Source organism: Gopherus flavomarginatus, chromosome 1, assembly GCF_025201925.1.
Source record: "Gopherus flavomarginatus isolate rGopFla2 chromosome 1, rGopFla2.mat.asm, whole genome shotgun sequence".
Classification (NCBI taxonomy): domain Eukaryota; kingdom Metazoa; phylum Chordata; order Testudines; family Testudinidae; genus Gopherus; species Gopherus flavomarginatus.
In genome coordinates this window covers 79,006,950-79,032,280 of record NC_066617.1, presented here as the reverse complement: position 1 = coordinate 79,032,280, position 25,331 = coordinate 79,006,950, and positions in this window count along the sequence as shown.

Below are 25,331 nucleotides of genomic sequence, written 5' to 3'. Positions count from 1 at the left end.
TTTGCAGAAATATTGTTTTAATAGTATTAGTTGGTAGTAAGTTAAGCCTTATAAATAAAATTGACATATGGATTGCTGATTGCAGTACCGAAAGATTAGAAACTATGGGTTATCATTTGATTGACTGCTATAAGTGGTAGCCATGAGCCAGTCAAAAAAACATAGCTTAGATCATTACTTAATTTAACAACTCTTAAGGCAGGGTTCCAGAGAAATGCAGGTTATGTAATTAAAGACTATTCTAATGCCCTGCCACAAGGGACAGGGGTAAGGCTACAGAAATAAACTTAACTGGATCATTTCCTAACTCTTGAGTGCAATCTTAAAAGTGGTATTAAAATGGAATTTCCTAAGGGTCTTTCAAGCTGCCATACTGGATGAGCTGCCATTCTGGATGATACCAGTGGTCCATCTAATCAAGCATGCTGTCTCCAACAGCAACCAGTTGCTGCAGAGGAAGGTGCAAGAAGCCCCACAAAAGGCCGTTGTGGGATAACATGTCCCCAGGGAAAGATCAGACCCCCTTCCAAAATTCAGTCTTTCAGTAGTTTTACATACCTTGTTTAGTCTGCTGAAAATCTAGATCTGTTTAATGAAAATTCAGGAATTGTGGAAGTATGATGAAATTATGCAATATTTGGAACAATAAATAAATATACTGTTACATCTCTTTACTAATAGTGCTTTGTATCTTGTGGCATTCCAACTAGATAGACATGACTTTCTGGCAGAACTGATGGAGAACTGTAGTACTGAGATGGATATAGTGAATGCTGAAGATGGACTATTTTCCAGGCTGGTTATGAATTGCATTGTCATGGCTCAAGTCTTTTAACTGAGGAATTTGTCAATACCGTCTTCTTAAAGGGAAAGACACTGGGGTTTTTTCCTTCTAAAACATAGTACTTTTAACCATTAGTGAAGGTCTCTTCTCTTGGCTGCTATGTGCCAATTTGCCTAACCAGATTATACACATCAAGTTTATTTTCACCAAAGGAAATCTCAAAATAGATCTGTAATAAAAGCAGTAACTTATATTATTTGTTCACTTTTACACATGGAAACTTCTTTAATCTTCTCGTTTGTTTGTTTTTCTATTACTTATTAATAGGCATGGTGTTGAAATTAGACTTTTTATGTACAGAAAGGAAATATATTGCTTTCATTTTCTATTTCACTTAATGAGTCATTACTTTCATTCCTGAACATATACTGTAGATCTTTAATTTGCAGCCTATATTTTACATTCTGTTGGAGATAAGGGTACTATGGAAAAATGTGATCATGTAATTAATGATGGCATCATGATGCATATGCACAAGAAGGCAGATTTGTGTTGCACAGGTAACCTTAATTCTGGCATTTCCTAACTTTTTTGCGTGTTTGCAACCTTAATCCTCTTCTAACATACATTGTGTTGTGTGTGTGTGTGTGCATAATTTCCTAGGCTTTTAAAAAAGCAAACAGAAATAACAGATATTCCATCATGTGGTATTATATTGATGCACACATGATTCATCAGAAGGATTGGAACTTTTAGATCCAATGCACAAAACTCTGACACTTGAACTAACAAATGGTAGTGATAGCAGTAGTAGGTTGTTATCCTTTGTATGGACCAGCGCTAAAAGGGGTGAGACATTGTGTCAGTGGGTTTCACAGATACTTGTTAGCTGCAGAGGAATGGTGAGACTAAGATCTCTGGTTACATTCCAGGTTCTGGCATGGGAGGAGCAGTACTTTCTAATGAGCACAGACTCTTCTGCCTATTATCCCTTCTACCACTTTCCCTGCAACCCATCCTTGCCCTAGTCCTGCCTCTTTGGTACTAGTGCCATTCTCCTTGACCATCCAGTCCTAGTCTTATTCCTCCAAACTCCTCATGCCAGTGTCTCCACCTGTTTCCTTACTCAGCCATTGCAAATTCACCCCAGTTCCTTGTCCACAGTCTCCTTGCCCAGCCAGCCCCAGTTCCCCCTCCTAATTCCTCATCCATTCTCTGTCTACCCTGTTGGCCTCCATTTCCCCCCCACCCTCACCCATGGTTTCCCAAGCCCACTTGCACACAGTTCCAGTTTCCCACCCTGGGCTCTTCCTTGTCCCTCCCCAGACTTCCTTGTTCAGTCTCTGTGTTCCCCTCCACCAGTTGTCCTAGTCTCCTTATCTCACCAGTCCCAGTGTCCCCCTTACTTCTACTACTAGTTCAAGTCTTCTCTTCCCCTGGATCCTTGTCCCAGCCTATTCCCTCACCCTTCACAGGTCTGACTCTTGTCTCCTTTGCATTCAAATGAGGCAAATTTCTCCCTACTGCCTGGGCATCAGAAGGGTGGTCACTGAACAAAAACATTCTCTCCATGCTCTCAGTTCTGGTGCCCCGCTTTGGCCCATTCTACAGCAGCCCCAGAGCTCAGTTGCAGAGAAAGTTTTGGTCAACGGCAGGCTGGATCACGCTTATTGTAAATGGAATCTTCAAGGAACTGAGCTGCAAAGCTGTGGCAATCCTCTAGTGAGCACGTACAAACTGATTTTTTTTAAAGACTTATAACATGGCCAAATTTAGGCAGATTTTTCATAGAGAGACAAAAGGTACATCCCTGGAAAAGGGGCTATATTTCAAGGCTAAAGGCCAAATTTCAAGTTTCTGCTCCAAGTCATGGGGTGCTACAGCTTCTCAAAGAAAAGGTTGTGATAATTTTGTAAGATGGGCAAAACAATGTATTTTTTCCCTACCTTCAATCTTGGAAATAGCTGAATGATTTTGGTTGAAAGTTTCCAAAAACTTTTGGCAGACACTCAGCATGGAAAATTTCAACCCCAGTGGTTCAAGTTTGGCAAAGTTTTTTATAAGCGACTGAAACAGGATCTGATAATGGGAAGTACAGGGCAACCTTAATCAAAGGTTAATCTTAATCTTCTAAAGAGTTGTGGTAAAGTTACAGACACAAGACCTGGGGATTCTCTGCTGGCATAACTCTGTTAGACTTCAGCAGGGTTACATCTGTAAAGAATTTAGCCTATGATCTCTGGCTCAAATGGTTTACAATCTTAGGGTCTGAGACAATAAGCACTTGTTACCGGGCATAGTGCATAGTGATAGCCCCACTGACTTGAACAAGACTTCTCTTTGTAGTAAGAACTATACTGCAATGTTTGATTGCAGGATCAGGCCAGCTCCAGCGTTTTTGCTGCCCCAAGCAGCGAGGGGGAGGGGGGACCCAAACCCCGCAATCAGTGGCACTTTGGAGGGAGCTCTACCGCTGTCGCTTCATCCTTTGGCAGCAGGTCCTTCTCTCCGAGAAGGACTGAGGGACCTGCCGCCGAAGAGCTGGACGTGCCTCCCCTTTACGTTGGCCACCTCAAGCACCTGCTTGCTGCGCTGGTGCCTGGAGCCGTCCCTGTAAAAAATACCGCTTGGGAGTGTTTCAGCATCAGTGTAGTAACTGGTTGCCACTTTCTGCCATCTCACTAATGAGAAATCTTTCCATTAGTTTTCTTATCAAGAATACCATTCAATAAGAAGTCTATAGCCCCTAGCACTCCTTAAGACATTATAATTCTTAGTCCCTAGTGGGGCAGAGGTAAATCAAACTGTATGAAATCTAAATGATCTGAGCACAGCTTACATTTGCCTTCTGTTAAGCAACACTGAGCAAATTTAATGTATGTTCACTGCCAACTAACTTCCTTTTTTTCCTTCCCAACATGTCTATTGTGCCTATTTTGTGTGTGTACCATATTTACAGATAGCTTGCATGAATGTGACTATGGAGGATTTCTCCTGCAAAATAAACAAGGCAAAAATATTACAGTATTGCCTGTCAGTTATTTGGCCTAGGTTTTATTATAATTGGATGCTGACAAGATGCTGCCAGTAGTAAACCAAATTTGTTGTAAAAAATTAACTTTCACAAGAATATCTGAAATTAACTTGGAACCATTTAGAGCCATTAACTCGGAGCCATTTATTCAACTTGTCCAACACCCTTTTTTCTCCTGCGAGCGTGACAAAGGTTTGCAGAGGGAAATACTTTTATTTTTTGAGAATTTTTTGCCTTTTTCATGGCAAAATGACATTTTTTCATCTGTCTGAACTGCCTTTGATTCAAAAAGATCAATGGAGAAATTAGAGGCAAAATAAAGTATTTACTAAAGTTGGTTGAAGAGATTTTCACCTTTTATTGGCTGCCTATTATGCACCAGCTTATTATAACTGAAACCCAGACTTAGAAGTGACCCCACCAATCTGTTCCTTTCCTGTCCACCCTTGAGTTGGCTGAGTCCAAATGGATCAGATTTGGGGCATTGGTACTTACAGGTGCCATAGCTTGTCTGTCCGTTGGATGTATTCTCCCTTTGGAATCATGAATGATGGCCAGAAAGGAAGCATTGGTGGCATAATTAAACATTTGTGTTTCACCATTTCTTGAGTCTTCTATTAAAGTAGATAAGATCTTCAGGGCAGGGCCTATTTCTTACTTAGTATTTCTGCAGTGCCTAACGCAACAGGCCTCGATCCTAATCCCCCCCCCCCGCGATAAATAAACAAAGAGCACATAAATACAACTACACATTTGGGGCGGAGGATCCCGATGTTAAAAACGTTCTTTAGGATGTGAAGTTAAGAATTCAAAAGTTATGAAAAGCTAAATTAACAGTTGAACATGCAACTTAATTCTACCCCCTTGCGCATTCCCCCCCCCCAACCCTGATACAGTTGCTCCAGCAACTCCCTGGTATTCCCAGTGCAGTTGGTGGTTGTGGCACTGCTGCTTTAGCAGCAATGTGAACCTGGCCTCAGAATCATAGACACCGATTCTGTGGGTTCTCAAAAGCTGGAGCACTCACAGGAAAAAAAACTAATGGGTGCGCAGCTGTTTGGTGGGGTGTCGCCAATCCCACAGCTGTTTGGTGGGGTGTCGCCAATCAGCTCTTTGGCAGCTGGGGGAGCAGCATGGGGAGGGTAGAGAGCAGCGAGCGGCAGGTGGGCAGAGCAGGGATGGGAAGAGGCAGAATGAGGGCGGAGCCTCAGGGGAAGGGGCGGAGTGGGGGGGTGGCGCCTTAGGGCAGAGCAAAGGTGGAGCACCCCTGGGGAAAAATAAGTTGGCACCTATGCTCCAAATGTTTAGTGTTTGGGGCAGGCTGGTAAAATGTCTCATGAACACAAGTGAGAGAAGGGAAATGGCTGTTTTGACTAGTTCATATGTCCACTGAATCTAAATGAAATTTCAGTGGAAAAAGAAAAGTTGTAGTCCAAATGGATTCCTCCTGCTGAATATCAGACTTGTTGCAAACGCTGGAAACAAGAGAATTGCTCAAAGAAAAGGTTTCAAGAATCCTTCATAGTGGAAAGTGCTGGCAATCTAAATATAGGGGTCACTAATATTTAATCACTCCAACTTCCCTTTTTATAAAACAATCTGAAGACTGGAGAGAGAGCAGTGCCTGGTCTACACAGAAGTTTTATTGGCATAAGTACATCAGTCAGGATGTGGAGGGGGAAAAAAGCCTCTGAATGATGCAGCATGTCAGTATAACCCCCATAGTAGACACAGCTTTGTCAACAGAGCAGGACTTCTGCCAACAGCTAACTTTATATGGGGAGGTAGTGTTTCTACACTGATGGAAATACCTCTTCTGTTGTATGCTATGTCTACTTGACAAGGCTATGTCGACATAGTTATGTCTGTGTAGTCTCTATAGTATAGATCAGGGGTCACTTTCAGAAGTGATGTGCTGAGTCTTCATTTATTCACTCTAATTTAAGGTTTCCTGTGCCAGTAATATATTAACATTTTTAGGTCTTTCTATAAGTCTATAATATACGACAAAACTATTGCTGTATGTAAAGTAAATAAGGTTTCTAAAATGTTTAAGAAGCTTCATTTAAAATTAAATTAAAATGCAGAGCCCCCTGGACCACTGGCCAGGACCCAGGCAGTGTGAGCACCATTGAAAATCAGCTCATGTGCAGCCTTCAGCACGTGTGCCGCAGGTTGCCTACCCCAGTATAGATATCAATATCATAACATATTGAACCAGAAAAGTCTGATGTGGATTGGGGAAAGATATAAATGGATTTGGGGTAGTAAAAACTGGAATCCTGGAATAACACCCGCCCCGATAAATAAACAAAGAGCACACAAATAAAACACTAATCCACAAAACAGTACTCTTAAAAGCTAAAAACATCAGTATTATGTCTGACTGTGCAACTGTGCTGACTGATTTGTTCTCTAAGGTCAGCTGAAGATGCTGTATGTATGCCTTTGTCAAGATGATGCCTTGTGAGGGCACTGAAATAGTGAAGAGTTCACATTTGTTTCAGATAGAAGGAAGCAATCTGACAATGTTTTAGATAATGCCAAATAACTTGAAGTCATAAAGAATAAATTTCTAGCTAACAAAAACAGCGTTAGATGCTTTCATATTTATTATTGTAATATTAATGGTCAAGATTTTTTTTATGAATGACTAGTGATTTTTTTTCAGGAACTGCTGAGCACCAACCTCCAGAAAATCAAGCACCTTAAGGAGTCTCAATTTGGGCACCCAAAAATCACGGTACCTAAAATCACTATTTTAAACCTTGACCCATAACTACAAATTTCTCCAGGGTTTTGAGAGATTTGGAGACCCTAAAGAGGCTCCAAGTTTAGCCTGCTTTAAACCAGTGGTTTTCAAACTGTGGGTCATGACCCAGCATTGGGTGGCAGAATGTAAAGCACTGTGTTACAGTGGCTCTGGCCAGCACCGCCAACTGGGCCATTAAAAGTCCCATCGGTGATGCTGCCTGGCCAGGGCAGACTAGTCCCTACCTGTTCCGACACCATGCTGCATCCTGGAAGCCGCCAGCAGTAGGTCTGGTGCCTAGGTCGGGGGGCTCAGGGGCTTCATGAACTGCCCCCACCCCAAGCACCAGCTGCATACTCCCATTGACCGGGAGCTGGGGCGGGGGGCAGTGACTGCAAGCGAGAGCCACGTGGAGCTGCTTGCACACCTCCATCTAGGAGCCAGACCTGCTGCTGGTCACTTCTGGGGCACAGTGCGGTCTGTGGTGCCAGGACAGGGGGAAGCCTGCCTCTGCACCGCTGACCAGGAGCTGCCAGAGGTAACCCCCTGCCCCAGCCATGACCCCCCCCAAACCTGGAGCCCCCTCCTGCACTCCAAACCCCTCATCCATACCCAAAGCCCTGCTCCCCTCTTGCACCCCAAACCCCTGCCCCAGCCCAGAGCCCCATCCCACACCCAGAACCCCTCATTCCTGGCCCCACCTTGCAGCCCTCACCCCAGCACACCAACCCTCTGCCCCATATCTGAGCCCCTCCCACACCCTAAACCACTCATCCTCCCCCAGCTCATTGGAGTCACAGGCATCAACAATTTTCTTCAACCGAGTTGCCAGAAAAAAGCTTGAAAACCACTGCTTTAAACCTTCAATACTGAATATCCCGTATAGCGACCACCATCTTTTTGGTCCTGGCTGACTGGACAGAACGGTGGTGGTGGTGGTGGTGGTTTGTAATATCCAGACCTCAATAGAAGAGGATTCATTTTAGAACCAAGTAGTTTACCTCATTATTCAGCCAGAATATTGAATGTCTTATTGCCGTCTCCTCCTTAGATGCTTAACACTCTGCCTTTGAGCACTCCCATCCCAGTTTTGCAGCCTGATCTTCAACTGGTGTATCTCCACATAGCTCTACCTGGTTTTTTCATTCCAACATTTTAAACCCAAAGTGTATGGATAAGTAGCCCAGACCAAATTATTGAATTTGAACTTCAAAATTCATAAGAGCTAACCAATCACTACTAAGATATATTTGTTTCAAACCTGCAAGGAATTATTATGAGAAGGGAGTCCAAAAATCACAAATGATTAGCAAATACCTTGACAGTTTCCTTCCACAAATGTGTGTTCACCAAAACATTTTTTATAGTTTCATTTTGGTACCCCATATTTCACTTTCATATGAACCTTGGCAGAGTAATGATGAGGTCATCTTTATGTCAATGCTTTTGTAGAGTTATACTGTTGCTGTGGTGATGGTTGTTAGAAGTGAACTAGCAGAGGGTGAATGATCATTATTGGTAGAAGTGCTTTTCGTGCCCTCTAGCATGTCTCTGGTGGTTAACCTGTACAGCTTGCTGGAATAAAACCTGATGCCTGTTGTCTGTGTCTTGTGGTTGTTCTTGAATAATGTAGTGGATATTGTATAAATGAACAGGTGAGAAAGGAAAAATGTTGGGCTTGATTCTGATCGCACCCTGGTTTTATGCCAGTATAACTCCATTAAGGGAGGTTGGTTTTGTGGTTGATACAAATAGATAATAAACAACAATAATTAACTAAGCATTGGGTTGGAACTCTGATGATTTGGGTTAAATTCCCAGTTTTGTCACGGACTTCCCATGTAACCTTGGGCAAGTCATTTAATTCTCCTGTGCCTCAATTCCTCATCTATAAAAACAGGAATAATATCTGAAGATAAATTCATTAGTTTGTGAAATGCCTAGATACTACAGCAGAGTGTATGTAGGTGGATATACACTCTGTAAGTGAGATCAGAATCAGGACCTTTGTGGGATCAGGTCCTTTGTCTCAGATGAAACAAGTTAAATGTTGAACATTAACATGAGCTTGTATAAACTGATACCTGCCAAAGATCTAATAAGTAAAATGGAAATAATCTGGGATGTGATGGAGTTGGGAAGGGTGGAATTATACCATCATTGCAATATCTTTGTGATGGGTGGCCTCAAACCATTAAAATGGGGATTAGACATACTGTAGACATTGATCACTGGTGAAGGAAAAAGGAGAGGTAAATGCTGTAGTTCTGAACCCCCTTTTATCAACTGCTGGGTTGGTGGCTTGCTTATTGGTGGTAGAGAGGATGAGAGAAGAAACCTATAAGCCACAGAAAAAGGTTGTCTGTCTTGGCTGTACAAGGTCCCCACAGCTGTGTAAATAAATGACATGTTCTGCTATCACACATGCTGAATGTTGTAATTGAAAGCTTTACTGGATCTTACATACATATTGAACTAGATTGTGGCTTAAAAGCCACAGCCCTATATAGGGCCACACTGCTCCAGGAGGAGCACAGAAGGGCTTAATAAACAGTCTCTCTGGGGCTGCTCTTGAGCTTGGAGGATAACAAATCTGCTCTATTCATTCAGATTGCTTTCCTTTGGTGCACTAGCCTCAGTTTGTGGGAGAATACAAAGATGAGGGAAATAGGGGATGGTGGGAAATTTGGGCCCTGACCCTCTCTCCCTCTTCGCAATTCTCCTTTTTCCTCTTCTGAGCCCTGTGGAGCAGAGTAGGACACTGCATTCCCCAGAGTATAAGGCTGGCTACTGTGACCTGCACAGCTGACAAGGAGAAAAGGAGATGACTTCTTGCTGGTCCAGGGGTTGCTCACAATCTGGGCCATAACTAAGGCAAGTGTAACTCAGAAATCAGGAAGTTTTATTGTCTGTCTTGTGCTGAACAGCAATAGCTGCTTGGTGGCAGGGGACATGGTAGGAGCCAATCAACTTTTCTGCTACTGTCAAGAGACCCTGATTAATGACTTTGTTTATTTTCTACAGCTTCCAGGTTTTTTTTCTTCTATCATAGCAAACCTTGATTTTTATCAGATATTTCATTGTGAAACATGCCCTTTTTCCACACACTTTCTCAGATTCACTTCACACAATTACATTCTTGCCTGATCTTTGTATCAAGGGGACATTTAAAATAACTTTAACTGATCTGAATGAAATTATTACTTATTTAGCAAAGCACTTTATGCAAAGCAACAAACTGCTATACTGAAGCATAATAAAACGTTAAATGGATATGATCAAAATTGGCAAGCTACAAAAATGAAACAAATTAGTCTCTTTTCAATCAGTTCAAGTGTCCAGAGCGTTAGCTGAGTGTTTAAAAGGGAGCAGTATCTGTCAAAGCCATTTGATTTGAAAAACCAGCAGCAGTGGTTGTGGTGATAGCTGAACAAGTAACCTCAGCAAATAATATCAACAAATTCAGTCACTTTTTCTGGTTGCAGAATGGCCATGAATGGATCAGAATTTTCTCACATTTATTTAAAATATACTTTGATTTGCAAATTATTTGTAGGCAGGGGCTCTGGAACAATTTATATAGTAGGGGTGCTGAGCTCCATTGACCCAAACTGTAAACCTTGGATTTGATGGAAACCACGTCAAGCCAGGGGCTGCTACTGTACCCCCAGCACCCCTACCTCCAGCACCTATGCTTGTAGAAGGGAAGGAAGAGGGCTTACTCTCTGGATCAATTTTGATCAGTTTGCTGCACGTATCTGATGTTCATTATTTGAAATTTGAGCTATTCTGGTTGGTAGGGGTGATGTTTATGTTCCCAGAATGGATAAGCATGATCCTGAAGAGCATAATCCTGCCAATTTTTCCACATGGGCAGACCCTTGCTCCCATAAGAAGTCCTCCCTGAAGTCCACCTGCATGGAACAACTTTCAGGATCAGAGCCACAGTTAAAAGGCATGCTTGAGGAAGCTAAGGAAGACTTAAATACCTCAGGGAGAGGGACTAGGCTATGGAAATGTAGCAGATGAACAGGTTTAGGAAATTAAAAAAACAACCATTTTTCCTTGCTGGGTCTCAGAGCCCTTGCCTGAGCAATCTTTTCCAGAAATGTTAGGTTACTGTCAGATTCATTGGCTAGGTCCAGAGTTTTAATATACGCTTTACAAACAGGAGGAGTCCCTGTTAAATGGTTCATGGATAATTTGTGCAATTAACTGTTTGAAAAAATCTATTGTGGGAGTCATTCCATTGATTTCAATAGAGTTTAGCTCAAGGTTATAATCAAGAGGCTTTCCGAACTCTCTTCTACACCTTTGCAGAATGGGGCAGAGATTCTAGTCCCAGAAACCTTGGGTCCCATTTGTACTCCCTTTGCCTTTACCATCTCCCAGCTCTGACAGGTCAGCAGCTGCTTAGCACAGCCTGGGACCATCTCAGGTTGCATTAATTTTTCACTAAATTTTCCAGAGGCCTTGTAATGATGTGCATCCCTTCTCCATCCTTGCCTGCTCCCATTCTTTGTCACGGATCCATATCCCTGAAGAGAGGACATGCCGCCATCTCTGCCCTATGGCCTAGCAGGTTGCATTGAGTCTGGTTTCTTTCCCTTCATGGTAGTAGAAGTGAGAATATGGCCCTGAATATAATGAGCATTATTAAAAGCTTTTTCATGTTTGTCTATAAAATGACAAGCTAATGAGAAGATTAAGGTAAAGAAATAAAACATGGTAACAAAGTAAAGAAATCTTTAAAAAATATCTCTATATAAAACAATTCTGATAACTAGATTGTTAGGACAGCAAACACACCTAAAATAAAGCCAGCTACTTTCCCACTGATTTTTCTTCTAATGGCAAAATTCTGTTAAGTCCCAAGTCTGATTTCTATTCTTACTAGTTTCTCTTATGAATTATTTTTGTCTATTGTCACAATAGGAGGATACATTATTAAGTATAAACTTGTTTTATTTTTCTCCCTGGATATCATTGGTAAATATTAGCTACACCCATTGAGCTGTAACTGAATTTACTGAGTGAAATGATTCTTTTTGAAGACATGTTAATGTTAGGTCACAGCTGGAGGGTTAGTAATAAATATCACTGGTTACCAAGCACAGTTTATCAATTCAAACCTACCTTACATTTTAAACGGTGTTTATTTTGTTTCCAGATGTTTTGTTTACATTGTCCTGTGCTTCAGAACTATGGCAAATGGACTGAGAGGGCTTGTTCAGGTAGCATCAGAGCTATCAGTGAACAAACAAGAGAGCAAAGTGAACACTTTCAGCCTAGTGAAAATCTTTGGGGAATTAGGTACATTGAGCTGCTTGTAAAATGGAAGCTGCACATTAATGAGGACCCCAATTCAGTACAGCTCTTAAACCATCTGCTTAACTTTAAGCCTGTGTTTAAGGCCCATTGAAGTCAGTGTATTGGTTCGTAGTTCTTGCTAGTTGCACAGCATCCTCATTCCCTGTAAAAGCCAACCCCTCATAACATGGGTGGTGGAACCAGGAGAGAATGGGGTTGTAACATACCCACAATGGAAATACTGTGGAGACTCAACCCTTATGTAAACTTGCACATGTGGTGGGTGGGGGCAGAGGTGAGAGCAAGACCCAGAGGGGCTGGAGTGGCCATGGTGGCACCCAGGATCAGATCAGTGAGCTGGTAGGAACCATTGGCACTCTCCAATCTGAAGCCACCTCAAGTAGCTCCCCTCATTGCCCTTCTTATACCTCTTTCCCCATATACCATTCACAGTGAACTTCTGCCCCACCCCACCACTCACCATGCAGAAGCAAATCCCTGATTCCTCAGGAAAAAAATGGTACTAAGCTTTCCCAGCCAAGCCATGTCTCATATGTTCTGAGATACATTTGCCGTCTGTCCAGGGAAAAAAACAAAACCTCAGTCATTAAGCATGTTTTTTTAATGACAAAGCCACTCAGTGGTATCTGGTGAGAGGCAGGTACAACTCAAGATACTCATTCATTTTCCAAAAGAAAGGAGACAAAACTATATATCCTGCATAGCTACAAGATTCAGTCTAGCATAATTTCACAACTACTTTTCAATATCTGCCAGCTGTCTAAATATATGTCCATGCAGAGGCAAGCTCAAAGAAGCAGTTATTCTCAAAGATGCACTGTATTTAAAAAGAGGGATAAAATAATTCAGTAAATAGTGGGTCTCATTTATTCCAAAACAAAAATGACAGAAAAGCCATTTAAGGATTCAGAGTCAAAACACTGAACTGACTTGTTACATCATTAATAAAAAGTGCTTCAAGGCCAGGGAATCTACTATAATGTAAATTTTATAAGAATTTTTTGAGAAACTGTAAATACATTTCAATATAACCTTAACTCTGACCCAAAATGAACACCATTGTTTCACAAGCAATTTCAAAAGAAGGGGAAACAAAGCCTTTTTGAATATTACATGTTCAGGTTAATGACACACAGAGAATGCTATTATATCTCCTTAATTTAGAGGTATGTTTGGGGTGGGGGAGAGTAAAAGCAATTTCCCTTGGAATAAATAACTAAGGGAAGTGGTCATGGCAACATCACTACCCATAGTGAAGTCTATGACATTACTGGGAATGATTTAATGAGCAGCTGTGCAAAATGTAGATTCTTCTGCATGGTATAAATGATTGGAGTGTTTTGGTTTTTTTTGAACCATAGTATCTATGAAGGTATGAAACTGAAGGCTTCAGCTTCTATGGCTGTCATTCTGTCACCTTTCACTTCCTGGAAGGATCTTTCTCTGTTTGGCCATCTTCCCTGCTAAAGGTGGGTGCAGTGCCATTGCTGCTGCTAAAGAGAGAAGTGTGGATTTCTCCCTCTATCCTACCATGATCTAGCCACCCTGTCCTGTCTCTCAATTCCCTCTGAGTCCTGTCCTTTATTTCATTTTCCCTTACCTTTTTTATTTAATCTCCTTTTGTTTGTGCTTATTTTTTGTGCTGTTTGTCCCTTCCTGACTTTTTTTTTTACTTCCTCCTTTTCCAGTCCAGATCTCCCTTTGGTTCCCCTTGTCCTTCTCCTCTCCCAGTCTCTACCTACTGTGAAGATCATGAGAGAGAGCTATATTATTTTTATGAATACCATGTGCATCTGTTTGTTTGATAGTTGTTGTGCTGTCTGACACATGGTTCAAAGGGTTAACTCCTGCAGGAGCTCACACCATGTTCACAGGAAGGCAGCCAATGACTCTAGATAACTCAGTTACCGGTACTGAATGGACAATACAGGTGTTCAATTAATTCAGTGTTTTGCCTCTGATTGAGCTGAACCTCTAGCTTCTGACAGGGAAGGGGGCCTTTAGGTGGAAAACCTTGACCAAAAACCTAAGCTCATGGGAGGCAGTGTCTGGTATTCAGTCTACTTTCCTGCAGTCCCCAGAAGCAGGGGTACCTGGATGAGTTGGGACTGCCTAAGGTTTGAGGGAAGTGCTAAGCTTTAGATAAAACAAGATGCAAATAAGCTTTTTTTGTTATGTTCTTATGGATAAATAAGCAATACTTTGTCTTGAAGAAGCTGTTCTGAGTCACTGCATTAATCTACTGCTCACAGTTCCTGAAAGGAAGTCTCTTGCAGATGCCAAACCCAGTTGGATCTGCTGAGGAAACATAGTCAGTAATCACAGATGCTGCATCCTGCAGACCTGATCTGTGAGTGGTAGCATCATAGAATTCATCCTGAGGAGTGTAGGGAATGTCACTTGAAAAGGTGCACTCAGGAAAGACCAGAGATGGGTTGAGGTACAGCTCTCTGTGACAAGAGGGCCCAGGGAGCCCTCTTCTCTTTTAGAGGACAGGTCGCCCCAATCCTGTCTTCCCTCTTCCTTGTCACATTTGTATTGCCATTTCCTCCTCCACCACCCATTTTTGCAAATTCCAGAACACTTATTGTACAATCCCCATCTATGTGCACAGCTGTGGAGGTCCCCTCAGTGCACTAGAGGTTGGTTCTAGTGGGTATCACTAGTCAGATTGCTCCTGGACTATAGCTAGCTGGGTTGGGTGGACTCCACCCCGCTCACCTTGTGCGTGGGGCTGCTCCCCCTCATGTTCCTCACTGTATGCTTGAGGAGGTGAAGACTATTCACTTCCTTGCAGATCCTGGGAAGGGGTGCTCCCTGCCTGCCTATATAACCTGGTCCTCTGGAGCCTGACATCAGGTCCGTATCCCATGAGCTTCTCTAGTTGCTTGCAATGAATTCACATAGGCATAATGCTCTCCAGCTGCTCCACATCTGAACTGTGCCTTGGGAACTATACACACTCATGATCCATACTCTCCAGTTCCTCAAGCTCATGTCCTTCCATGATACAAAGTAATGGGACCTTTTGCCACCTTTTGGAGGACACAGATTCCCCCATAGGCCAGCTTTTATTCCATGTTGCTTACAAAGCCTGCTTGGGACTCAAGTGAGTGCCACCTTCACATAGCTGTGAGGATGGGCATATTGTTGGTATGGTTTACCGTCTCCTACCACCTGCCATTTCTGCAGTAACACAGAGGAAACCGTGAAGCATGCTACGTTCCTTAAATCACACATGCGGGCAAAGTTCCTTTAGGCATTGTCCACTGATTTCCTAGAGTCTCTCCCCAAACAGTGGGCATTGTCCAGGGTTCTCTGCTCAGTGGCCTCCTCTGGTTCTCTCATTCTAACCCTAAGACCTGCACTCCTGTTCTTGCATACTTTGTCCCGCATAATTAATTGATCCTTGTTCCTCTGTAGCCTGCCTCTCCCTACCTTTTGTTGAGGGGCAGTTAAATGTGTGTTGTGGGAGGAGCCCCTTGGGGCCCCACTCATCCCTACAGAGATCAGATAGTCTGGCAACTTTCATGAGCAGTCAGTTCACACAATTAAAAAAGTGAAACTGTTGTTACCAGGATTATCAAAGAGAACAAGGTGCCATACTGAAATTACAAACGGATGATTTATAGTGAACAGCCTACTTTTACAAAAGAAACCTATTGTAGCATATTGATTTATTTTGTTGTTCACTACCATAATCAGTCCAGCACTCGTTAGATATGTGAAGGGGGGAAAAAAGCTTAAGAAGATGGAAATGACTCTGCAGTTCACCAGCATGAAAAGCCATCTGGGTTAGTTGTCTTCTAGATTGTCTTCCTGCTGTGCTAATTCCACCCACAAATTATAACTCAATAATAAGGAACATGGCAGGGCAGTGAAAGTGACTTAAAAAAAAAGCATCCCATTAATCACAGTAGCATCCAAGATGCATCCAATGTGAGAGTTTAAGGTTCAAACCTGTAGGGTCAGATTCTGCCACCCTACTCACCCTGAGTAGTCCCTTACTGCATGAGGAAAAATGCAACTTCTCCCACAGGGAAGTACTACTTAACATGAATAATGGTAGCAGAATCTGGGCTGTTGCCAAGTGAACTATATTTCAGTCTGCTGGATAGGTGCCTGTTGGCATGTTTACAAATTGAAATAAATAAACTATAGACCAATTAGTTAAATTGTGCAGTCAGACTTTCTGATGCCATTTACCTCCTCTATGGCTATACTGTGACTATATGAAGATCAAATAACAGATGTGAAGGAAATGTTTAGGTTTTTTGCTAGATCATTTTTCAGTAACCAAAAATTCCTTCCTTTAGTACTCATTTAATGGTATCACATTCTTTTTTTGTCCAATAAAGTTAATGAATCTTCTTGCTTTTCTAAATATCCTTAGTTAAATTGTTCATTTTCCTGTTTTGTGAATCCACTCTTTACATTTTATAAAACCTAACAATGCTACAATATTTTGATTGCTGTGACTAAAGCTTTGATTTTACTAGCAATTAACTTTTAACTACTAATTTGTTCACACTGGTTTTGAAGGTTGGTTCAGTTTTGTGTGGCAGGAAACACCCCTCTTGAATCAACTCTAGCATTTTACCATTTAAATGCCTGCTAATAAACATTGCCAGTTCATTTAACTTCAGATAACACTAAATTTCTTTAAAAGGTTACATTTGAATCTTTATGCACCTTAAATTTTTCCACTTGATAAAATTGAGAACTGTATTGAACTGTGATCACTATTTCCCAAATCATCCTTTCTAGGTGTTTCATTTAAAATATCTTCATTGGCTCATATTTAGTTCAAAATGGCTAGCTGACCCAAAGACATAACTCATTTTAGAAAACAGATTCTCTACAATACAGTAAGAACAGAATAGAAGTTGATCTGTGAGAAACATCTAACAGTTTAATTCCTAGCCTGCTAGGGTTCAATCTTTAGTGTCTTTTTATAAGATTTCAGCAACTTTCTTTAGTAAAGATTTTCTGTAAAAATCACTTGACCTTTTGCCCCTTAATACTTCAATCCAAACTTACTCAACAATTCCTCTTATTTAAACAAAAACCCAAACCACCTCTATCCCTCAGCTGTAATTTGCAATCACTATCATAGATTGCAACTCACCCTCTTCCTCCTGTCTCATTAATATTTTCAAATATCTAACCCAACTCTATCCCTCGCCTACCTAATTTAGTAATTCCTACAGGGTGAACTCTATCGGCTCCTGCACTGGTACGGGTGTAAGCAGAGTCAGGATGAGCTCTACCCTGACATCTGGTGGAAAGAATTTCAGAGAGTGTATTTGCATAGGCATGCCTACCCTATCCCAGACTGCCGAGCTGTGGGACTGCTTTGTGACAGAAATGACTCAACTTCAGTTGGGTGGTACTTATTAGACAAGGGACGTGGGTTCCAAAACCCAGTGAATTGAGAGAGGCTGGGGACAGGTATCTGTGCCTGGTGGTGCAGTCTCCTTGTGGAGCCAGAAGCACCAGTTCCACCCCCTCCTCTCTCCACTGTGGAATGTCAGAGTTGATTTTTTTATTCCTTCAAGAATCTAGATACAGGTTACTGATCTGAACTCACTTTGGGCTAATGGTGCACTAGCACCGGGGCTCCCCTACTAAGAGCTGAGATCACTAAGAGTTGAAATCACTAAAGAGCTGAAATTACTGAGCTGAGAGCACTGAGTACTGTGCTAACTAATGGGGGAGCCTGAAGCTATACTGTGGAACAGAGCAGCTGGCGGAGTGGAGCAGTTTGTGGGAATGGCTGGAGCAGATCACGGGACAGCTGGTGGAGCGGAGCGGCTGGCAGAGTGGAGTAGCTATGAGACAGGTGGAGCGGCCCACAGAGCAAGCGGAGCCGAGCAGTTTGCAGGGAGAACTGGAGCAGCTCATGGAGCAGAGCAGCTGGTGGATCAGAGCAGTTTGTGAGGATGGCTGGAGGAGCAGAATGGAGTGGCTGGTAAAGCGGAGCAGTTCGTGGAGAAGGCGGAAGCAGAACCCACGGAGAGGCAGGGCAGTTGGCCCCGGACCACGTAAGGTGCCCCTTTCTACCCAGGCTAGGGGGAGGGACCTCTACAGATAAACTCTCGGGGTGGCACTGACCAGAGACTTTTGGGTTGTTGGACTTTGGGGTGATTGGACTTAAGACCCTAAGGGGAAAAAGGACATTTCCAATCGTACCTGGAGGTGGGTTTTTGTTTATGGTTTGCGTTATAACTCTGTTTGTGCTGTTTCTCCAATGGGATGCCGCATTGATTCCTTCCTTTATTAAAAAGATTTTGCTACACTCAGACTCCGTGCTTGCGAGAGGGGAAGTATTGCCTCCTAGAGGTGCCCAGGGGTGTGTGGTATGTAAGTGTCTCAGGTCACTGGGTGGGGGCTCGAGCCAGTTATGCATTGTGTTACTGAAACGGAACCCCTGGATAGTGAACCTGGCCCTTGTTGCTGCCAACTCAGAGGGGCAGAAGGGTTACACGGGGAAAGGGTGCAGGTATCCAGGATTCATCCTTCGAAGTGAGGTAAAAAAAAACGTGTGCCTTCTAGTGATGTCACTGGGTGATCTCAGTAGCAGTCACACCTGTAACTGAAGGCAGAATTGAATAGCATAGCTCTTTTAAAAATTCCAAATCGCATAAGGGGATGAGTAGAATTAAAGAAAAAAACCTTAAGAATGTTTCTTAATGTTTGGCTTCCAGAATTAATGAAAACTGCATATGGCACTTGAGAGGAAATCACTTACCACCAATTCCCTTGAAAAACAAAGAAGCCTGCCCCCTCTCAGATAATTGCCAGTTAGAGAAAATAAATTGGAGTAAAGACAAAACACTTGCTCCAATGAATTACAATAGCATTTGATAGTCGTTACAATCTTCACATAAGTCAGGTTTGGACAGCTAGGTCACCTACAATATGTATTTCAGAGAAAGTCCTCTGCTGCAACTGTAGAGTAATTTAATAATTTTTTTGAGAGGAAAAAAGCAATTTGAACTATCTAAACTGATATTCCCCCTGATAGGAGAAATGCTTGATAAGTTTATCAGTTACCTAAGGTAGCTGATGATGGGGATAGAATAAATAGGCATCACATTTGCAATTGAAAGTTCACGTTTGGTGCATGTACTTTTTGTTTAGTTTAAGTTTTACATATCTTTCTACAGATGTTACGCAATGCAATATAATGAAGAAGATGAAACTCTTTGGCCCTGATTGATTCTATTTCATTTTAAGGCTCCTTTAAACTGCTAGAGAAGTGTACCTGAGAATGAGTCCCTTTATCTTAATATTAAGGTTTGGGGAGTAGGTTTCTTTAAATTTACATATTTCCTGCCAAAATGTTTTTCAGCCTTTATAACATACCACCACTGAAATACATAACAACTGGAGAGGAAAGCAGGAGACACATGGAGCATAATATAACTTCAGTGAAGGAAGAAAAAGTTTTGGGCAAGGAAATCAGGGTAAACTCTTAATCTTAGGAAAGGGTTTATGAGATCTTTGTAATTCACATAGTAAAGACAGGACTGCAGCTTTAAGGCCTCAGCAAAGACCAAAATATATTACATTGCATGCCAGTTTAGTCTGTCACCTCAGAAGGAGAAAGAGTTAAGTCAGTCTTGTCAGGATTTGAACCTATTGTTCCAGGGAGTGTGGTGATCCTTAAACTGCTGTTTTATCACTTTATATTGTGACTAGATAAATCATTTTATCAGACCAAATAAACACTGATATACTTTTACATCTAAATTCTTAATCATAAAAAGAGAGCTCAAGGCAGAGTTCTTGATCCTATCCTCAATCGACAGAGTAATTTCTTTGTGCTGTGTATTAAAAAAAACTTCATTATTGTGTAGCTGTCTTTTTGCATATCAACCTTTATGTCTATCCAGCCATTCATCTGTCCAATTCAATCCAAATCCTAGTAACTGGGTCAGGTTTTTTGCAGTTATTTCTTGGTGAATTAGAAAATGAAAAAGCAACCATCCAAAAAAACCAAACAAACCCACTATTCAATCATATGTGGTTTTGGTGCAGAAATATTTTACTTGGGGTGAGGGGACTGGTTTTTTTTACCAGCTTTCTCAACCTAAAGTGCGGGAAGGAACCAGACACAGACAGCTTGTTTGCTCAGGAAGGCGCCCCGTCGTCACGCGTGGCAGCCCTTTTATTAGCTTCAGTTACAGCATTAGCATGATCAACAACTCTGTTTATTATTTTCCTATTGGTGGCCTTGGGACTCTCCCCTTTGTTTCCCACACTCCGCGGCATGAGCATGGAACGTGCTGTACTGATCAGAGAAAGGGTTTGTGTAAGGAACAATCATCTGGTGGTTTGCCAGCCAGGACCGATCCCTACACTAAAGCACTTTTGTTTTTTAATCTTTCATTTTCTCTCATTCACGGGAGGGAATCAAGCTAGTTAATCATAGCATTCCAGTACAAATAGAATATAAAAGCTGTCAATATTTTGAATGTATAGATGAATGTGAGCAAACACTTTATGCTCAAATGACTAATCAAACAATTGATAGTTTAATAAATATGAGAAATGCTGGAGTCTTTCTACTCTGTACTATGCCTCAGAATGGAGAAAGTAATGTCACACTTTTACTTAATCCATACTCGACTAGCTATATGGAAGTGACAGCCATTCTCTTTGCTTTTGCATGTGCTTTTTAAGGATTTATTTAATCTATTACCTTACATTAACTTTGGACCAAGAAATATAGGTGCTGCTTACACAAATTGCAGGGCTATGGAGAGTCATTTACACCAAGGTGAGGTGATTGTAAGGTGGAGGTAAAATGCTACCAAATCAGAATGGTAGCATAAACACTCATTTTGCCCTGGTGTAAATGTGAGTCAGACCTATAGGACGCAGAAGGTGCCTCAAAGTTCTCTTTGCAGAGTACCCTAGGAAGCATTCCGCAAGTGGGAGAAGGTGTGGGAGCCTGGAAATTTTGCAGAGAGCAAGGCCTTCCAGGTTCAGAGATCCACAAAGTTTATGACAAAAAGACTCATCCTCAGATCTTCAAAGAGCTAGCCTGTGTGTACTGCTCCTCTAAGCTTGTCCCCCATCCCTATTGCTCCAGTTTGCCACAAACATTTTGTCAAGCAATGCACAAGGTTTCCTTTTTTCTAATTGACTGCAGTGGATCTTACAGAATTGATCAGTAACATCCACATTTCTAATTTGTTACCATTCTCCCTCCCTTATGACTCTTTCCTTTGAGAACCTAACGAAAGGAAAGCAGCAGCTAGGAGACAATTATAAGCAGCAGCACATTAGGCAAGTCTGCATATTTTTCCCCTTTGTGAATAGCATATTTTGAGTTCACAAACATTCCCCTCTGATGCCAATACATGTAAATTAGGAATATTGATGACAATATAAACCCTTTCCAGCTGATAAAATATTGTTGTGATGCCAAAATTTTAACACATTACCCTTAAATTGTTTTACCTTAATCTGCTGCTGTTGTTCATCAATTATACTGTGATAGTGCCTAGCTGCCCGACTCATGGATCTGGGATACATACTAGGTATAATAGAAACAGGTAACAAAGAGATCCCACCTTGAAGAGCATACAATCAGTGACTAGTGATATATATGACATCCCCTTCATAAAATATGCTTCGCTCTGTCTGTTTAAAAAAAAATACCACTGATTGGTCAGGTAGGGGCGGTTCCCTTTTGTTTTTTGCAGGGGGCAGGTCTCCTCTGACTATACATCGTCTACCCTACCTGACACAGTGTTGCTAACTCTTGAAACACATGTAATGCGATTTTGACCCCTTGTTTAAGTCAGTCTTCAGCCATGAAACTCCCACCCTCACACGATTTCCATCCTGGCATGGGGGAAATCCCCCAAGACTGACTGCCTTCCCTACTTTTCTGCCCTACTTTTCTGCCTCCTGGGTATGACTCAGTCACAGCTCTCATTCCACAAACGCCTCCCTGCTCCTGAGGAGGTAGGTAAGGGGAGGGGGGGAAGAGGCCAACACCATTCTCACAAGAGGAGTGGGCAAGGAGGAAAGTGTCCAGCAGTTCAGGGTGGCACTGCTCCCTCCTCCCCAGCTGTGAAAAATGGCTCAGGAGGAGTCCATTCTCTTCTCCTCCCCTTTCCATTCCTGCATCACAAGACTTTGGAAGAGGAGGTGAAGAATGCAATTAAATGCACTCCCCACAGGCCTGGAAAGGAGTAGAAGAGGACCTTATTGCAGCTGCTCCCTGGGCTTGGAGAGAGGGGAAACTTACACCCAACATTTCACAAGGACCCAGGTCCTTAAAGGGACAATGGTCTGGTAGGTCCCTATGCTTTCCCTCTCCCAGATATTGGCTTTTCCCCCACACCATCTTTCTCTCCCAGTGACTGCTTCAGTTATTTTCTGACCTCCTTCTACTGTCCCTAGACACAGAGAATGGAGTAAATGGCCACCCAAACTTCCTCCTCTGGCCTTGAAGTCAGCCCTAAAATCTTACATGGGAAGAACTCAGAAACACACCTTGTTGGTCCCTTCTCTGACCATTTTAAATAAGCTATTTTCCAATAATGTAATGCACTCAGAAATGGGCAGCTGGTCATTAGGGACTAATAGGGCTAAAACCCACTAATAATGTCATGATGATGTCACTGATGTACTACAGGGTGCAGAACCGCCCATTTCCATTGGGGGACTACTGGTGCAGCTGGTGAGTCTGAGAGGCCCTTACCCCCACCACTACCCACTAAATAGAAGAAACCTGCTTCTGTAGCCTATTCGCTACCTGAGTCAGGAGAGAGCCTTGTTCCACCTCACCCTCTCTCTTCAGCAGTATCTCCATACCCCAAACCATGAGATTCAAAAATAAATCTCAGGATTTTGAGACCAATTTGTCATTTTGGGGGGGTCTGTCTTTTGATTTTTTAACTTCCTCTGCCCACTCCCAGTGTATGGAGCAGTTACAGTGGTGCCAACTCTCCCAGATGTAGAGTAAGGTGATTCTGACCCCTGGTGCAGGAGCTCTTACCATGTGCCTGATAGTAAAGAGATTTCAACCTCAAAATTATAATAATTCTGTGCCCCTCTCAGACCAGCAATTAATGATGCACCTTCCAACCCCACACATCAACTGTGCCCCTTGAAACTCCGCTTCTGTTCCTGCAGCTCCAGAGGTTCTTCACCCTCCCAGCCAGCACAGACAGAGGATTGGGTTTATTAGATCCAGTTGGGGAGGATTCAGAGACTGATTAATTGACTGGGTGTGATACTCAAAACAGAGGATTTAAATTCAGTCAAGGGGGGAACTGCTTTAAAGTGGGGAGTATCACAAATACATGAGGGAACTTTTAGTGCAATGTAGTAGGGTCCATATGGAGAGTTAGTGCATGGCAGGCTAATGCAAGTAGATTTACTCCCTAGCTTGCTGCAAATTAAGTGATTGAGTAGACAAGCCCTGAGAGGAAAAGCTCAGCTAGGACATAAACTGTAAGGAGCAGTGTGATAAAATTCTGAACCCAAGGGGACAGTCTACAGAACAGCATGGTCAAGACTAGAAACACTGCCCCAGGAAGGAGTGTGAAACCCCTGAACTGGAAAGAGGAGGAGTTTAAAGGCTTGGGAAGTCAAAACTGAAAGCACATAGCCCCCCAAAAAGGAGGGCCATGAAAACCTTGAACTTGAGGGGAGAGCTACAAATCAAGGAAGCCACAGCTTGAAGCACCCAGCCCCAGGAACGGGGCCTGGGAAACCCTAAATCTAAAAAATGTGCCCTTTATGGGCAAAGTTAGTTAATCTGATGAGATTAGCCTCAAGGGAGGGGGCATATTAGTCTTAAAGACTCTGGGTGTAAGTGGGCTATTCTCACAATGAATGAGGGAGAGTGAGGGAGGGTTCCTGCCAGGCCATTCTTTGACATGAGAGGATATATACAATATACCTACAATGTGCTATTTAAAGATTTTATATTATAATTTATATAATAAAATCAAAGACAAATAAAATCACAAAGGGTTGTGATGATATAAAATCAGTTTTGAAATCTGTTTTATAATGAAACTGTGTTATAGGCAGTACAGGGTAGAGATGCTTATAGTTTTAGGTTGCATAACACTTTCCATTATAAGACCCTCTTTTTCAGTTGCTTATAATTTTGCCTAACTTTAGACCATTCATGCTAAAGTTTTCCAGGCTATATCTTGTCTGTTACAGCTATCCCCCTACTCCATTTTGTTTCTTACAGCTGTCCCCATACTCCATTTTGTTTTTGTTGTCCTCCTGTGCCCACCCCTCCCTGGCTGTTAAGTTGTTTACCAGGGCCACTGCCCTTCTCAAAGGGAGGGCCCCTTAAGTTGTTTACCAAGAGCCATTGCCCTTCTCAAAGGGATGGCCACTTGTGCTGCCTGTTAAGTGGGACCACTGCCCTGTTCAAAGGGTTGGTCCTGTTATCACCTTGTTAAACCTGGGCTTTGTGTAGGGTAGGCAATGTCCAGAGCTGCAAGACCTAATGTGTTTTTAAGATCCTGGGCATGAGTCATAGGCCTCATGTGCTTTTGAGTCCTGAGGTATGAACTCACACCTATTGTTCAGGACTCTGCCCAGGCACGTCTCTGTGCTCACCTGCAGTTTTTCCCTGTGTCTCTTCCCCTGTGACAGAGGGAGCCTATCAGGATTACTGGCGGGAAACTGCCTGAGTCTGCCTTTAAAAACAGGCATTTTTAAAACAAACATCGGAAAGATTCCTGCATTGCTGCCTGGTCTGATCAGCCAGGGGTTCTGGGGGGTCCTTTCTCTGCTCTTGTTTTATTTTTGAGCATACCCCCGTTTTTAACCCCCCCCCACGAAGAACAAATTGCTGCCTGAGAGATCTCCTGATTATCAAGACCTTACCGAGCCCTCCTTGCTTCTTCTGATGTTGTTGCTGCTTCTGCCTTTGTTGCTACCTTGGGGACTGGTAAGAATTCCTCCGTGAAACTTTCTATACTTTTATTTTATTATTTTAGCTGCTAGCTGTGTTTCCCCAGCACACAGACTCAAGCTAAACCTTGGTCTGTGTCTTAAAACCTCTCTTAAACTCCACGGCGCTTTGCCGCTAAAAATAAGTTTGTGCCGCCGCTAAGCTCTGCTCCTGTGGGCTTTGCTTCGGGGCTCACTACTTTCAGCCATATCCACTGCTGCAGTGACCATCCCTTGGCTTCCTTGGGGGGCTGCCTTGGGAGCTGTATCCTGGCCACATACTACTCTGCCCTCTATGACTTCCCCATAGCATAAGGTGCGCCATAGGTTTTGCTTTTTAGTTTAATAAGTCATAGTTTGCTAAGGGCTGGTCCACACTATGGGGGGGAAATCGATCTTAGATACGCAACTTCAGCTACGTGAATAACTTAGCTGAAGTCGAATATCTAAGATCGGATTACTCACCCGTCCACACCGCGCGGGAT